Raw genomic sequence first — 16394 nt, forward strand, 5'->3', positions numbered from 1 at the left:
AACCATAATTCGAAAAGATACATGCACCCCAATGTTCATTGCAGCACTATTTACAACAGCCAAGATATGGAAGCAACCAAATGTCCATTGGTAGATGAATGGATACAGAAGATGTAGTACATATATACAATGGAATACTACTCAGCCATAAAAAAGAATGAAATAATGCCATTTGCAACAACATGGATGGCCCTAGAGATTATCATACTATGTGAAGTAAGTCAGACAGAGAAAGACAAACATCATATGATATCACTTATATATGGAATCTAAGAAAATGATACAACTGAACTTATTTACAAAATAGAAACAGGCTCACAGACTTTGGAAACAAACTTGTGGTTACCAAGGGGGAAAGGTGGAGGGAAGGATAAATTAGGAGTTTGGGATTAACATATACACTCTACTATATATAAAATAGATAATCAACAAGGACCTACTGTATAGTACAGGGAACTCTATCAATAATCTGTAATAACCTATGTGGGAAACGAATCTGAAAAAGAATGAAGGGACTTCCCTGATGGCACAGTAGTTAAGAATCTGCCTGCCAATGCAGAGGACACAGGTTCGAGCCCTGGTCTGGGAAGATCCCACATGTCATGGAGCAACTAAGCCTGTGAGCCACAACTACTGAGCCTGTGCTCTAGAGCCTGTGAGCCACAACTACTGAGCCCCCGCACCACAACAAAGAGTAGCCTCCGCTCACCGCAACTAGAGAAAGCCTGAGCACAGCAACGAAGACCCAATGCAGCCAAAAATAAATAAATAAAAATAAATAAATTTATTTTAAAAAGAATGGATATATGTATATGTACAACCGAATCACTTTGCTGTACACCTGAAACTAACACAACATTGTAAATCAACTATACTCTAAAATAAAATTAAAATTAAATTAAAAAATAAAACTGCATCTTTTCTACATTTGTGAAGAGAATTTTGGGGGGTTGGCAGGAGACTTTATTTTTAATGATTTCCCCAACAGTATCTAATTTGCTTACTATGCCTCCTGTTCACCGTGTCTCTCTCCCTTAGAAGGTTAAGTCCCACGTGGGCAAGAATCCATTTCTGGTTTTATTTGCTGTTACTGAAAATTATATATGTAGCTTCCCTTTTATTTTTCTTGGATAGAGTTTGTATAGAGTTATAAATTTATTTATTTTAATTTATTTTATTTTTGGCTGCGTTGGGTCTTCGTTGCTGCACGCGGGCTTTCTCTAGTTGCGGTGAGCGGGGGCTACCCTTCGTTGCAGTGCGTGGGCTTCTCATTGCAGTGGCTTCTCTTGTTGTGGAGCATGGGCTATAGGCGCGCAGGCTTCAGTAGTTGTGGCACGCGGGCTTCAGTAGTTGTGGCACGCGGGCTTCAGTAGTTGTGGCTTGTGGGCTGTAGAGCGCAGGTTCAGTGGCCATGGCTCACGGGCCCAGCTGCTCCGCGGCCTGTGGGATCTTCCCGGACTGGGGCACGAACCCGCGTCCCCTGCATCGGCAGGCGGACTCTCAACCACTGCGCCACCAGGGAAGCCCCGCTTTGTGTCTTTTGAACAGTACATCTGAGACCTGGAGTTCAGGAATGAGCAATATGGATTCTCTCTGTCCCACTCCAGTGTAATTGTTCGGGTTTGTCTGTCCTAGTCAAGGACTGTCCTTGCAAACAACCTGACAGTGCCTTCCAGGAGCTGGGACCATTGGCAGGACCATCTCAGAAATCAAGGGCTTGTAGCTCCCTGGCATCCTGGGATCTCCGGGGTCCAGTTGAAGTCCTACTGGGCCCTGTCTTTAGGTTCTGGAAGCTACTACAAGAAAGTTCCTGCATCAGATTTACCAGCTTCTGCTTCTCCAAGGCAGCCCCTGTTCTACTGAGTGGAGACGCAGGGGTGAACACAGGGAAATCCTGGATGGGGAGAGGGCTCCTCACCCTTCCCCGATGTCAGCCCCGTCTTGTTCAGCCCCAGTGCCCTCTGCCCTTGTCTGCTCCTGGATCGGCTGCAGAGGCTTTATTGGTCCCTTCCAGGAAGCCCTCTCTTCACCTATGGCTTATCCCTATGGCTGAGAGAATTCCAGCCCTCTTGGGGTTTTAAGATTGGGACCAAGACTCATAGCAGAAAGTCAACTAGCTCAAAAAAATGTTTGGAGACAGAGGGTTCTGCCCACCCTGTGAACGATGAAGTGGTCCCCTGAGCCCAACGCTGCTTTGAATTGTATGGCGTATAAAATTATTTTGTTATTGTTAAATTCTTTTCAAACACGGAGAGAATATTGAGCAATACATCTGCCGATCACAGGTAATAAATGTATTATTTTGCCAAAAGTGTCTCCGCTCTTTTTAATGGAAATACAATGTTACAGCCTTGGTGAGTACTTGGTTCAGGGTAAGGAGCTGTCCCGGTTGAGGAGGGAAAACTGTACAGAAGAAAACACCAATAGAAGGTGTTCTCCAGTCGAGAGAATGGAAGTGTTAGCACCCTATTTCCCAAGCCCTAAGGAAATCATGGGTCAAAGATTATCAATTAGGGTTAAAAACGTTAGGTGGTGGATGTGGGTAGAGTGTCACAGTGACACCACAACTGTGACATTCTAGTCATGATGAGGGTGAGAGAGAACCATGCAATGGCAAAATTTGACTGTCCTCGCCCCAGTCCAGGGGTCATGGCTAGCCTCACTGCTGCAGGATCCCTAAGGAGTTCCAGGTCTCCTGATGTAAAGCAGACGAAGCCTGCCACTGCCTTTGATGTATCCACCCTGAACTGCCCCACCCACCTGGCAGGGAGACACAGCTAGAGGGGTTAGTGTTTTTCCAGTATCATCAAAAGGCGAGTGTGACAGGTTGAAACAGACCTAAGAGTCATGACCACATGTAGTGTGTGGTCCTGGAGCAGATACTGGTTTGAACAATTCAACTCTGGAGGATAATTTTGGGTCAACTGGAGGAATTTTGATAGGAGGAATATGAGATATTCATGTTCAGGAAGGGAAAGGTGGAGACCATTGGTTCAAAAAAAAAAACCACATATAATTTAATTCGACAACCTAGAAGAAATGGACAAGTTTCTAGAAACATACAGCCCACCAAAACTGAATCAGAATGAAATAGATAATTTGAACAAACCTACCACTCTAGAAGTGAAATAGACTGTGCACTTTTTTATTTTTTCGGTACGCGGGCCTCTCACTGTTGTGGCCTCTCCCGTTGCGGAGCACAGGCTCCGGACACGCAGGCCCAACGACCATGGCTCACGGGCCCCGCCGCTCCGCGGCATGTGGGATCCTCCCGGACCAGGGCACAAACCCGTGTCCCCTGCATCGGCAGGCGGACTCTCAACTACTGCGTCACCAGGGAAGCCCTAGACTGTGTAATTTAAAAACTTCCTACAAACAAAAAAGTCCAGGACAGGATGCCTTCACCGGGGAATTCTACCAAACATACAAAGAAGAACTTATATCCATCCTTCTCAAACTCTTCCAAAAGATTGAAGAGGAGGAAACACTCCCGAAGTTGTTCTCACAGTCGTCCTTTGTTTGGTCTACACGATAGTAATAATAACAAATATACTCTTACAAGTGATCAGGTGGAAAACTCATTTAACTTCCTACTGCACCTTAAGCTGTAGGTACTATTGTTCCTTCCATTTACAAAAGAGTAAATTGAGGCTCAAAGAGATGAAGAGTCTGACCTCAGGTCACACAGTCTGGGATTTGAAACCAGGCAGGCTGGCTGAAAAACCCTTGATATTTTTTTTTTAGAACTTTAAATTTTGTACCAATTTTAGACTTAGCAGAAAATTTGCAGATATATTACAAAGTTTCTCTGTCCCCCTCACCCTGTTTCTCCTAATGTTAACATCTTGACATTTTAGAGTCCTGAGCTGTTGTTTTTTTGTAAGATATCACTCCTTTGAGGTTTATCTGATGTTTTCTCATGATTGGAATTAAGTGAATTGGATTCTGGATTTTTCTGGCACGACTATCCTAGTGGGATGTAGTGTCCTTCTCAGTGCATGGTATCAAAAGGTTTATGACACTGACATGGCTTATTGCTCTTACTGCTGACGTTAACCTTCATTGCTTGGTTAAAGTGGTACCTGCTGGGTTTCTCCACTGTAAAGCTTTTATTCTTTCCTTTGTAGTTAATAAATATCTTGGGGTGGGGGGGTGTGGATCCCTTAAGGCTATGCAAATCAGGTTTCTTCTGAAATTTTCACCCACTAATTTTATCATTCATTGGTGGATCTCGTCTGCAAGAATTATTAGCATGGGGTTTGCCTAATGGTGATTTTGTTATTTTCTAATTCTCTTTCTTGTCTAATTGAGATTTTACTGTAAGGAAGAGCTGTTCCTCCCCACTCCATTTATTTATTTATTCAATTATTTCTTTATGTCAGTATGGAGTTACTGATATATATTTTGTCCCCTGGGTTAAATCCAATACTGTTGCTATTTATTTTGTGACTCAGATGGTCCCTGATATGGTCTTTTGATTTTCTTCAGATGGGTTTCTGGGTTCTTTCAACTCCCTCCCCAACCCCACTCCAACATCATGGTTTTTTTTGGTTTTTTTTTTTTTAAAGGGATGACATTTATTCCTTTTCCAAATGTTGCAGTAAAACCAGGTGGAAAAGAATGGTTTTAGCAGTTAGAAAAAAAAATGTACAAATCTGGGGTTTGGCCATTGAAAGTTGTCTACAACAATGGGAGGGGGGAAAAAAAAGACAAGAAGTTGTTTCACATTACATACCTCCCCCACACACCCCAGAGCTTAATACTTGCTCACCAAGTCAAAAAAGAGACACAGCTGATTCACAAGCTGGAGGTTTGAACTTGAGTTAAGACATTTACAAAAACCTAGACAGGGGCAGTGTCCTCCCCAGCTCAGGTGCCACTAGACACAGCACAAGAGACTCCAAACTCAACAGGGGAAGGCTGGACACTCAGGGTGTGGGAGTAGGCACCACCACATCTGGCTCAGGGATTTGGGGAGTAAACAAAGCCTACTTGGAAAAGAATTGGGGAAGAAAACCAGCAACTGCCTTCTGCACAGGTGGGGACAGGGAAGGAGGTAGGGACGGGGCAGGAGCATTTCACATCACTAACCTAACTTGGGAAACTGCAAGGGACCATCTTCAACTGGCCTTAACAGGAAGACCAGATGGATGATGGGAGAATCCACAGGAGGGAGAGGAGGAGAGGGAACGTGGCTAGCGGACAACAGACCCTTCCTTTCTGGGCACAGGAAGGCAGCCAGGGCACCAGGTCCAGGCTGTGACCACAAGGACAGCACAGTTTTTGCAGCTTAGGGATCACCCATCTGCCCCCACCCAGATACTCACTCTGCTCACTCGCTGGTGTAGGGCCACTCTCTGGCCAGAGGGAGCGGATGGCTGTGCGCCTGGGGCCCTGCCTCTTCCGTGTCTCCTCCCTTGGAGGCAGCACCAGCCTCGGCCCCTTTGGCCTGGGGCTCCTGGCTCTCAGGGGTGGTGGCAGCCTTCCCTCCCTGGGCAGTGCCTTCCTCGCTGCAGGCACCGACCTCTCCCTGCTCCGGCTCTTCCTCTGTGGGTGACGAGGCAGACGGATCACCCCATCCTCCTTCCGATTTCTCTTGAAGGACAGGCCACTCAATTTGAAAGCCTTTTTAAAAAAAATTTTATTTTATTTATTTATATTTGGCTGCGCTGGATCCTCGCTGCTGCGTGCCAGCTTTCTCTAGTTGCGGTGAGAGGGGATTCCTCTTCATTGCAGTGCACGGGCTTCCCATTGCGGTGGCGTCTCTTGTTGCGGAGCACAGGCTCTAGGCACGCAGGCTTCAATAGTTGTGGCTCGCGAGCTCTAGAGCGCAGGCTCAGTAGTTGTGGTGCACGGGCTTAGTTGTTCCACAGCATGTGGGATCTTCCTGGACCAGGGCTCGAACCCGTGTCCCCTGCATTGGCAGGTGGATTCTTAACCACTGCGCCATCAGGGAAGCCCCACAATCCCCTTTTGATGATACTGGCAAAACACTGTCCTCAGTGGGTGTGTCCCATGCTGATACTGCAGGTGGGTGGGGCAGTTCAGGGTAGTTACATCAAAGGCAGCAGCAGGCTTCGTCTGCTTTACATCAGGAGACTGGAACTCCTTAGGGATCCTGCAGCAGTGAGGCTAGCCACGACCCCTGGACTGGGGTGAGGACAGCCGGATCCTGCCATTGCATGGTCCTCTCTCACCCTCATCATGACTAGAATGTCACAAACGTGGTGTCACTGTGACACTGTACCCACATCCACCACCTGCCTAATGCTTTTAACCCTGATTGATAATCTTTGACTCCATGATTTTCTTAGGGCTTGGGAAATGGGGTGCTAACACTTCCATGCTCTCAAATGGAGAACACCTTCTATGGTGTTTTCTTCTGTACAATTTTCCCTCCTCACCTGGGACAGCTCCTTACTCTGAACCAAGTATTCACCAAGGCTGTAACATTGTATTTCTATTAAAAAGACATGAGACACTTTTGACAAAATGATACATTTATTACTTATGATCGGCAGATATATTGCTCATTTATTCTCTCCATGTTTAAAAAGAATTTCAAAATAACAAAATTATTATATACCCCATACAATTCAGAGTAGGGTTGGGCTCAGGGGACCGCTTCATTGTTCACAGGGTGGGCAGAACCCTCTGTCTCCAAACATTTTTTGCGCTAGTTTGACTTTCTGCTGTGAGTCCTGGTCCCAGTCTTGCTTGAAACCCCATGAGGTTAAGTTCACCACCCAAGGGGGGCTGGAATTTTCCCAGCCATAGGGATGAGCTTCTAGTTCAGAGGTGAAAGAGGGCCTCCTGGAAGGGATGAATATAGCCTCTGCAGCAGAAACAGGAGGACACAAGGGCAGAGGGCACTGGGGCTGAACCAGAGGGCCTCTGGGGGATCGTGGAGCTCTCAGGATCCAGCATTTCCCTGTGCTCAACCGTGGGTTTCCATTCAGTAGAACAGGGTCTGCCTTAGAAAGCAGCAGAAACTTTCTTCTAGTAGTTTCCAAAACCTGAAGACAGGGCCCAGCAGGAACTTCGAATGGACCCAGGAGATCCCAGGATGCCAGGGAGCTACATGCCCTTGATTACTGAGATGGCCCAACCAATGGGCCCAGCTCCTGGAAGGCACGGTCAGGTAGTTTTGCAAGGACAGCCCACGACTAGGACAGACAGACCCGCACAATCACACTGGAGTTGGTAAAAAGGACTCCATATTGCTCGTTCCCAAACTCCAGGTTCGACACCCATTGTTCAAAAGACACAAAGCGAATGCCCTTCTTGAGGTTGGAGAACACATGGCTGCCCTACAAACAGAAAAAGGTAAGCCTCGTTGTGACATAGCCTTCCCCTCAAAAGCTGAGTTGGGGGCCTTCTGACAGGTGTATTTTCCATAGATGGCTGCGACAATGTCTCCAGTTCCACATGTACTTCTAGAATCAATGCCACTCCTCACCCAGGAGTGGAGTCTAATTTCCGTCCCCTTGAATCTATCTGGGTGGGTTTCCTTGTAACCCAGAGTGTGGTGGAAGTGGTGCTGAGTGACTTTTGCTAAGTGATTTCTGAGGCTGGGTCAGAAAGGCAATGCAGCTTCTGCTGGTTTCTCCTGAAGCCTCATGGTGGAGGCTCTTGAGCCACCAAGAAGCAGCTGACTGCCCTGAAACCGCCATGCTATGAGGAAGCCCAAACTAGACCAAGCAGAGAGATCCCAAGGCCAAGCTCTGAGACTAAACCAAGAGTTGCTTGGCCAGCTACCAGCTACTGTATACACACTCACACCCTACCCTGCCCTTCAGCTCCAGCCAGTGTCTGAAATGCAGCCACATGAGAGACCAGAGCCAGAAACTCCCAGCAGAGCCCTACTCATAGAACCCATGAGAGGTGAGAAAATGACTGCTGTCAAAATTAAGCCACTAAATTCGGGGGCAGTTTGTTACACAGCAGTAGATCAGCGTAGGCTGTACCATCCTTGCCCCTCACCCCTTTCCCCACAGAGACTGACCTCAAAGGGGACTCTCCTCCACCGCCGGATGGGAAAAGGATTTGAAGAGAAATGATGCAGGACAGCCTGGTTGACGTCTAGAATTTGCACAATTAGCTGATATATACGTATACGGTTAGTGCCTCTTTGTTCCATCCAGCTGTGGGAGAAGGGAAACCTTAAAGGCTGGACCCGCCGCCCATTCTCTTTGGGGGGCTGCCTCCCCCACCTGAATGGCCTTCCCAAGTATACAAACCCAAAATGGTGCTGTGGTCCCCAGAACTAGCACCATTAGTGTCACTTGGGAGCTTGGCCCCTCTGCATACCCAATGAATCCATCTGTGCTAAATGTGCTCCCCAGCTGGTCTGCAGGCACATTCAGGAGTAATGACCTAGAGCTGTGCTCTTCAAGGTAACTCCTCCCATATTATTTCTCATTCTATATTTCACTGGTAGCAAAAGATGTCATTTCCAATGTGTACAATGGTGATGTTTTAAGATACAGTTTTCTTGTCAGTCGTTTAAAAGGATCCGGGGGAATCTATCTATGGTAACAGAATTCTGGATGGTGGTACCCTTGTGCTGGAAGTGATGGAGAATGGGGCATGAGGGACGCTGAGGGTGGGAATTGCTGGCAACACCCCGTTCTTGGTGTAAGTGAAAGTGTTCAATTGGTCATAATTCATTGAATTTCACACCCAAGATATGTGCATTTTTGATATTAGAAATTAAAATTTTAAAAACAAGAGTAATTGGTTATATAAATACACAGAGAAGTAACTTTCTTTACAGAGACTTCACATCACTCCACTTCTTAGACTTAGATGTCCATTCTACTTCTCCCAGATTTTGTCCTTATATAATAATATTATGTTTTTTGGACTTATCTTTCATGCTGTCCTGTGCCAACCACACACACACAAAGAATATAATTAGACATTTAAAATTTTCTTGTGACCATAAAGCTCTAGGTGTCAACATCTTTTCTTTTAGATTATTACCTACTAGTGGTTCCAGTTATAGCTACAGATTGGAATCATCTTCATTCTTGAAAAGATATCGTGTAGAAAAATTTTTTGGCCTGTCCAAAGCTGTGGTCTTTGCCCTCTGCCACTGGGATGTAATCCCTGGACCCTTGGGATGTTATGTGTGACAGGACTAACCTTGTTTGCCTGGGGACCTTGGGTCATAGTGGACAGCCTGCCAATGTGATTTGGTGGGAGCTGGCCACGTCCACACAGATAGTCTATAATGGGGGCTAGCCGCTCCAGGAAGACAATGTGACTTAGGGTGCCTCACGCAATCAGTTGACCTGGAGGCTGAGGTGAAACATATAACAAAGCCCCTATAAACTCAGGTGAGCTTCCCTGGCTGGCAATATTCCATGCGTACTGTCACCCATGGAGGCCAGCAGAGTCAGGTGTCCTGAGTCCACAGGGAGAGAGAGGGCAATGGAAGTCTGGTGTTGGATACTTCCCCTGGGTGCTGCCCTGTGATCTTCCCCTTGGCTAATTTTAGTCTGTATCTTTTCCCTGTAATAAGAGTTTTCATTCAGTTCCACATATTTCTAGTCTGAGGGTGGTTTTGGAATTGTGCCCTCTAACCTTGCAGTTGGCTCTAAACTTCTCAAAGATATTGATGCCTGACTCCCTCACCCCAGACACTCCAATTTAATGAATATGATGTGTGACCCAGGCATCAAGAGTTTTCAGTGTTCCTGGGTGATGTATGGCAAAATTGGGAATCACAGATTATTACAATGAAAAGCTACACCATTGCTCTAAGCAACACAAATGTGCTTCAATAATTTATAAATGATTAAGTGAAAAACAGAAGTTTACTGTAAATATATCTCCTAATGAGGTGGGTTTTCAGGGTGGGGTGGGCGGGGGGAGTTTAAGATGTCTTGATTGAAACTGAATGTAGTAAGGCTGAAATTTCAAAATGGTCACTTTGCCTGTCTCCCCAGAGGTCTTTACATCTGTGGACCATACATCTTAGTGAGGGGCTTTTTTTTTTTTTTCTGTAAAACTGGAGGGATGAGAGATAGGAATTGGGAAGGCATAACAAATGATGCTCCCACCATAGATGTGATCTGTAGCTGATGAATTTGAAAACAGGGAACATAAAAGTGTAGAGAATTTGTAATTTGCCTCCCTTAAAATGATCTGGGTCATGTATCCCTTGGAAAGTCTTCATGGACCTCAGTTTCAAGACCATCATACAATGCACAAGAGTCAGACAAGTATGAGCCTCCTGCCAGGTCCTGCCAAGCCCTAGCTGTGCCACCAGGGGAAGTCACCTCTCTTTCTGAACTTCTCAATTTGAGGTCTTAAAATACACTTTCCCACAGGATCAAGGATCACGAAGGGTGCTGAAACAGCTCAAACTTCAGAGCACTGGCTTCGTGCTTGCCGTCAGTCAGCGCTCAGCAGAAGGGCAGTTTTTATCATCACACTCACCAGGCAGAGACACAAATCTCAATCTTCCCACTGTCCAGGAGTTCTGGCCAGAAACCCTCCTCCTCCAGGTCCACCACTTCCTTCTTTTGAAACCACCTAAGAAAGAGGAAGGTCAAGAGAACAGGCCAAGTACTCACCCCCACAGCCCTGGCCCTTGGGGAATGGGGAGGGACATTTACCTGTAACCAGGTAGGTAGTAGGCAGGTAGGAAGTGGACATCACAAGGAGTTGCAGGCATGCCCTTACATTTTCCCTCCTTTGTCCAGCCGTCCCCACCGCTCAGCATAGGCTGTTTCTGGGAGCCATCTATTAAGTAAAAAAATTTTGTGCCCAAGTTCTTCCTCCACCTGTCAGCTCAGGTATAAGTCCCAGGGGTTTCCCCTGTGGTCCATCGCTGCCCCACCCTCCAAACCCTAGAGGTCGGTCGCAGGCCTCCGCACCCTCGCACCGGGTCACAGGAGGACCCCTTTCCTGGGCTCCCCACCTAGGCCCCTGGGGTTCCGGAGGAGGTTGCGTCCTATGGGTCTGCGCCCGCAGAAGCGGCCCAGGATGCAGGGCCTGGGGTTGTCGGCGGGCGGCAGGCAGGTGCTGACGATGGGCCACAGGGCAGCGTGTTTCCGGGCCAAGATGCTCAGCCACAGGGCCTGGCAGTCCACCAGGTCGCGCCAGCGCCGGCACACCCGGCGGCAGCACCCGAGCAGCACGTGAGGGGGCACGTGGCTCAGCACCATCTCGAGCAGCTCCGTGGGCAGCTGGCCCAGACCCAGCGGCTCCTCGGGTTCCTGCTCTAGCAAGGGGATCCCGACAGGCTGGCCCCTGGAGGAGGTCTTCTCGCCAGGCTCCGCTGCGACTGCGGGACAACCAGGGCCAAGATGTCAGAGACCTGCAGCCTCCGTCAGCCCCGCCCCTGCCAGCCACACCCCAAGACTGTCAGCCCCCAAACCCCGTCAGCCGCCTCCCCATCTTCACCACCCCCAGTCTTGTCCTCAAGTCCCCAGATTCCCAACCTATCCTTGCCGGGCTCCCATCCCCTCCCCTCTCCACCATGCGCCCCAAACACAGCCCTGGACAGCCAACCGGCTCTGGGGCCGCGCGGAGCCCTGAGTCCTACCCTGCATCTCAGCCAGCGCTCCTCCTGGGTGGGCCATCACCTTGCTTCAAGTGCCCTTATCTCTTCCTCCCCCCTTTTAATTCACCCGCCCCTCCCTTCTTAATAGCCGGCACCACCCTGCAGCCCCATCCTCCCTCTAACTGCCAGTCTCTGAGAACCACTCCCTTCTCACTGACCTGCACCCTCCTCCCTCTGCTTCGCGGCGATTTACAGGCCAGCACCTCCAGTCCCCGCCTCCAGTAATTTCCAGACACCCTCTCCTTTGGGCTGTATTCAAATCCCGAGGAAACTACCAAACAGAATCCGCAGAAGAGGGAGGGAGTAGGAACGCCAGGATGCAGAGTCTCTCTCTTCGTCCGCCCCCGTGGCCCCTTGGAGTGTCCCTAACCAGGCTGTAAGGCCCTTGGTGCTGAACAACTGCTGCTATTCAGTCAGGCCTCCGGATGGGAGGCCTCATATTGTTGCCGAAATATCGGCTTACCTGGGTACCGAGGCCGAACAGAAATACGGAGACAGGGATTTTAGAGGAAGAGAGGGATAGCTTTATTTTTCGGCCAGGCAGAAGGGAAGACACAGCAGGCTAGCGCCTCAAGAACTGTGGGAATCCTTGGGAATCGGAGAAGATTTTATATGTGGGGCTCGAAGTCCGGGGTATATGATAAGGATCAAAGTAGTGAAGGTCTTGCGTTCTTCCTTTCCTTTGCATTATTTCAAAACAGTCAGAGCTGGCGTCAGGCCGCGCGATAATTGGGGTCCGGCAGCCTGGTAATTGCGTCCGTTTGCCTCCCGTTTATCGGCTGCTGACCTTGTCTCTGAAATGCAAAAACTCTAAGAGGTGATTTGTTACAAGGGGCGTATAGAATATAAGTGCCGCGACATAATAAGGTTAGGGAGTGAGGGGCGCGGGATGTAACTCACACAGCGTTAGGGGTGATAGATGCCGAATGTAAATTACATAGTGTCAGGGAGTGAGGTTCGCTTTGTAAAGTACAAATCTAGTTACTACAAATTAGTGACAGTTGAAGTAAAATAAGGAGTGATTAACTCTTCCCGGCCAGGTTTTGTTTCTTCTCTAGCCTGTTCGCTGTTCCCTTTGTTTTCCCTGGTCTCCGGAGAAGAAGAAAGAAAACCCTCACTTCTATTTACACTGCAACATGATTAACTCTTTCAGGCCAGGTTGTGTTTCTTCTCTAGCCTGTTCACTGTTCCCTTTATTTACCTTGTTCTCAGGGGAGGGAAAACTTCATTTCTATTTTTGCTGCAACAATATTCCTTAGTTCCTGTAAAAATTCCTATCACATTTAAGGATCCAGCATCACTAACTCAGAGATCATTGCACAGGAGAAAGCAGGCTCCAGCAGGAGCTAAATGCATTTCTATCTGACTCCCTAAATGAGTGCTGTAACCAGTAATAACCCCAGCCAAACTTCATGGAGCCTCTTACTACCAGTCAGGGTAGCAACCCCCTGAGATAGGTATGGCTATGTCCCCACTTCCCAGGTGAGAAAACTGAGGCCAAGTGACCTGCCCAAGATCACACAGCTAGTAGGTGACAGAGCTGGGATTTGAACCTAACCAGGCTGCATCTAGAATCCTTGCTTTTAACCTGTATACCAACTCTACCCAATAAAAATAAAATGTGTGCTACACATATAATTTTTCAGTATCAGCAAGTAAAACCAGATATGGTTTCTTGCCCCCATGGAACTTACCTTCAAGGGGGAGAGACATGGTAAACAGGAGACAGAATAAGCAAGTTATATACTGTTGGGGAAATCATTAAAAATAAAATCTGCCAACCCCCAACATCCTCTTCACAATTGTAGAAAAGATTCAGAGTTTTATTATGGAATAAACATTAAATCAGACTGTAATTCACATGGGCCATGATGAGCAGTGGACGTGACATGGAAATTGTGTAGTGTGTAGTGTAGCTGATCAGTGCTCTGGGAAACAGAGCAGGCAAGGGGAAAAGGGCCATAAGCAACCCGGGTGGGGAGATCCTGAATTCTGAGAGATGGATTGACTATTACATGGGCCAAATTTATTTTCATTACATACACTGTCAATAAAATTATTACTATTGAGGTTTTCCAACATATTCCAAAGTGGAATAGTGTAAGGAGCTCCAGCAGTTAACTCCTGACCAATCTGGTTTCATCTCTACTCCCACCCACTTGCTCCTCCAGGCAATTTGAAGCAAATCTTAGAAACCACACCCTGCTGCCCATAGCAGTCCTTTTTTTTTTGGCCATGCTGCAGAATGTAAATTGGTGCAGCCAATATGGAAAACATTATGAAGTTTCCTCAAAAACTAAAAATAGAGTTGCCATATGATCCTGCAATCCCACTCCTGGGCATATATCCAGAGAAAACTATAGTTCCAAAAGATACATACACCCCAATGTTCACTGCAGCACTATTTACAATAGCCAAGACATGGAACCAACCTAAATGTCCGTCCACAGATGGACAGATAAAGGATAAAGATGTGGTACGTATATACAATGGAATACTACTCAACCATAAAAAAGAATGAAATAGTGCCATTTACAGCAACATGGATGGACCTAGAGATTATCATACTAAGTGAAGTAAGTCAGAAAGAGAAAGATAAATACCATATGACATCAGTTATATATGGAATCTAAAATATGACACAAATGAACTTATCTATGAAGTAGAAACAGACTCACAGATATAGAGAACAGACTTGTGGTTGCCAAGGGGGAGGGGGTTGGGGGAGAGAAGGATTGGGCGTTTGGGATTAGCAAATGCAAACTATTTTATCTAGAATGGGTAAACAACAAAGTCCTACTGTATAGCCCAGAGAACTGTACTTAGTGTCCTGTGATAAGCCATATGGCTAAACAAACAATAAAACCCCAAGAAGAAACGAGTAACAATCACAATAAATCCGTGTTAGTGAGATCGTGGTGTGATGAAATAAAATGTATATTTTGAGGCAGGACAAGAGAAATTAAAAATAAAATTCTCTCCCTGTGCTTTTTTGGGCCTCCTCTGTCCCTCCCTAATGCAACGTGTGCCTGCATTATGCAATCACCCAGAGCTCCTCAAAGATGGCAGTGCCTGCTCAATTGTAAAGATCATTTTTTCCCCTTTCTTCTGAAGGTTCACAATGTACCTTCCTGAAGAATAGAATTCTTTCCCAGCTCTGTGGGGGTCATGGTGACTTGCTACTCATTTTGTATATTCTTACCTGGACTAGGTATCCTTGGTGAACTTGACGTAAAATATGTCATTTTGTTGTATAATCCTTTGTCGAGAAAATGTATGACTGTACCTTCGACTTCTAACAGGCAGAATAGTTCTCAGAGCTTTCTGAGAATCTGCTTCCAGCATTATAACCCTGTTTGGCTTGAAGAAAATTCCCTTTTTTTTTTTCTTTTTTAACTTGAGAGTTTATTGAATTTTCATCGACATTTTCTTGGCATAGTCTGCAGGATATCAGAGACACCCACCAAAGGACACCAGGAGCCCCCCACCCTGAAACTTTGAGCCCCACCAGCTTCTTGGTATTCTTCAGGTGCTTCTCCAAGTTCTCCTGATATCCAGACATCATTGCTTAAATGCTGTCCTAAATTTTACTCCTGAAATTTATCTCTTTTTCTTGGGACTTGGAGTCCTGAAGGGGTTCAGGTACATTTCCTAGGCAAGGACCTAGGGGGAAATCTGGAGCGAATTGGGTTGTCTTGTCCTTTTTTTAAATTTGGCTTAAATTGGCAAGATTATGTGTATATGGTCTGAACAAACTGTCTGCTAGTGAAATGAGAGACTGAGCCTGCACAGCTCTGAAGGAAAAGGGACAACTGCTCCTTCTGGCCACGAGGTGGTCTGAGGTGACTGAGAACCTAGGGGAAGTGTCTGAGGATCAATCCTCGTGACCTGTAGCAGTCCCACAGAGGATCCCACTACAATCATTAAGTAAATTCTGCTTGTCATAGGGGCATAATAAAGGCTGATCATGTAGTGCCCCGAGAACCCCTGGCAGTTTTAGACCACTGGAGGGAGAAACTGAGATACGTAAGAGAATCGAACCAACCCAAGGATAGAACTCCCTTGGTGACCTAGACTCACAAGCAGCACGCACTCGCTCCATCACAACCGCCTTCAGAAAGTTGTCCAGATCATATCTGAATTAGGCTGCCAAATTAATAATGGGAAACCATGCCTCAAAGGCCAAACAGCTCCTGGATGGGCAGCCACTCGCGGGAACTCTGCCTGGTTTCATGTACAATTGGAACAAAGCCAATGAAAGCACTTATCTTAACTCTTAAATGGCCAGGAGGGAGCTCTTTTCACAGTTTAGAGAAAGTCAGCTTGAAAAAACACCTTTTCAAAGTTCTGACCCCAAGAGAATAAAAGTATTCCTAGGATGGACTTCCCTGTTGGTCCAGTGGTTAAGACTCCACGCTCCCGCTGCTTGGGGGCATAGGTTCAAAGATCCCTCATGCTGTGAGGTGGAGCCAGTTTTAAAAAAAAGTATTCCTAGGAGAAAGCTTGAAGTTATAACGTTTATTACATCCTTGAAATGTAAACACAGCCCACATCATCTGAGAATACAGCCTTAGCTCAGTTAGTAGAACGAAAAACTGAAAGGAAGGAAAAGAAGGGAAAGAGGCTTTTTAAGTTCAAGCAGGAAAATTATGAGGTCTCTGTGTCTGTCTGGATGTATCTGTGTCTGTGTGTATGTTGTAAATATGCTATGTCCCTACCTCCAGACGGTGTTATCAAAATTAATTTGTAAAAGAGCTCTGTTTAACGGACTTAAAAGCAAGTGCTGGGCTTCCCTGGTGGCGCAGTGGTTGGGAGTCCG

Source organism: Monodon monoceros, unplaced genomic scaffold, assembly GCF_005190385.1.
Source record: "Monodon monoceros isolate NGI ecotype Baffin Bay Population unplaced genomic scaffold, NGI_Narwhal_1 Super_Scaffold_10, whole genome shotgun sequence".
NCBI classification, from domain to species: domain Eukaryota; kingdom Metazoa; phylum Chordata; class Mammalia; order Artiodactyla; family Monodontidae; genus Monodon; species Monodon monoceros.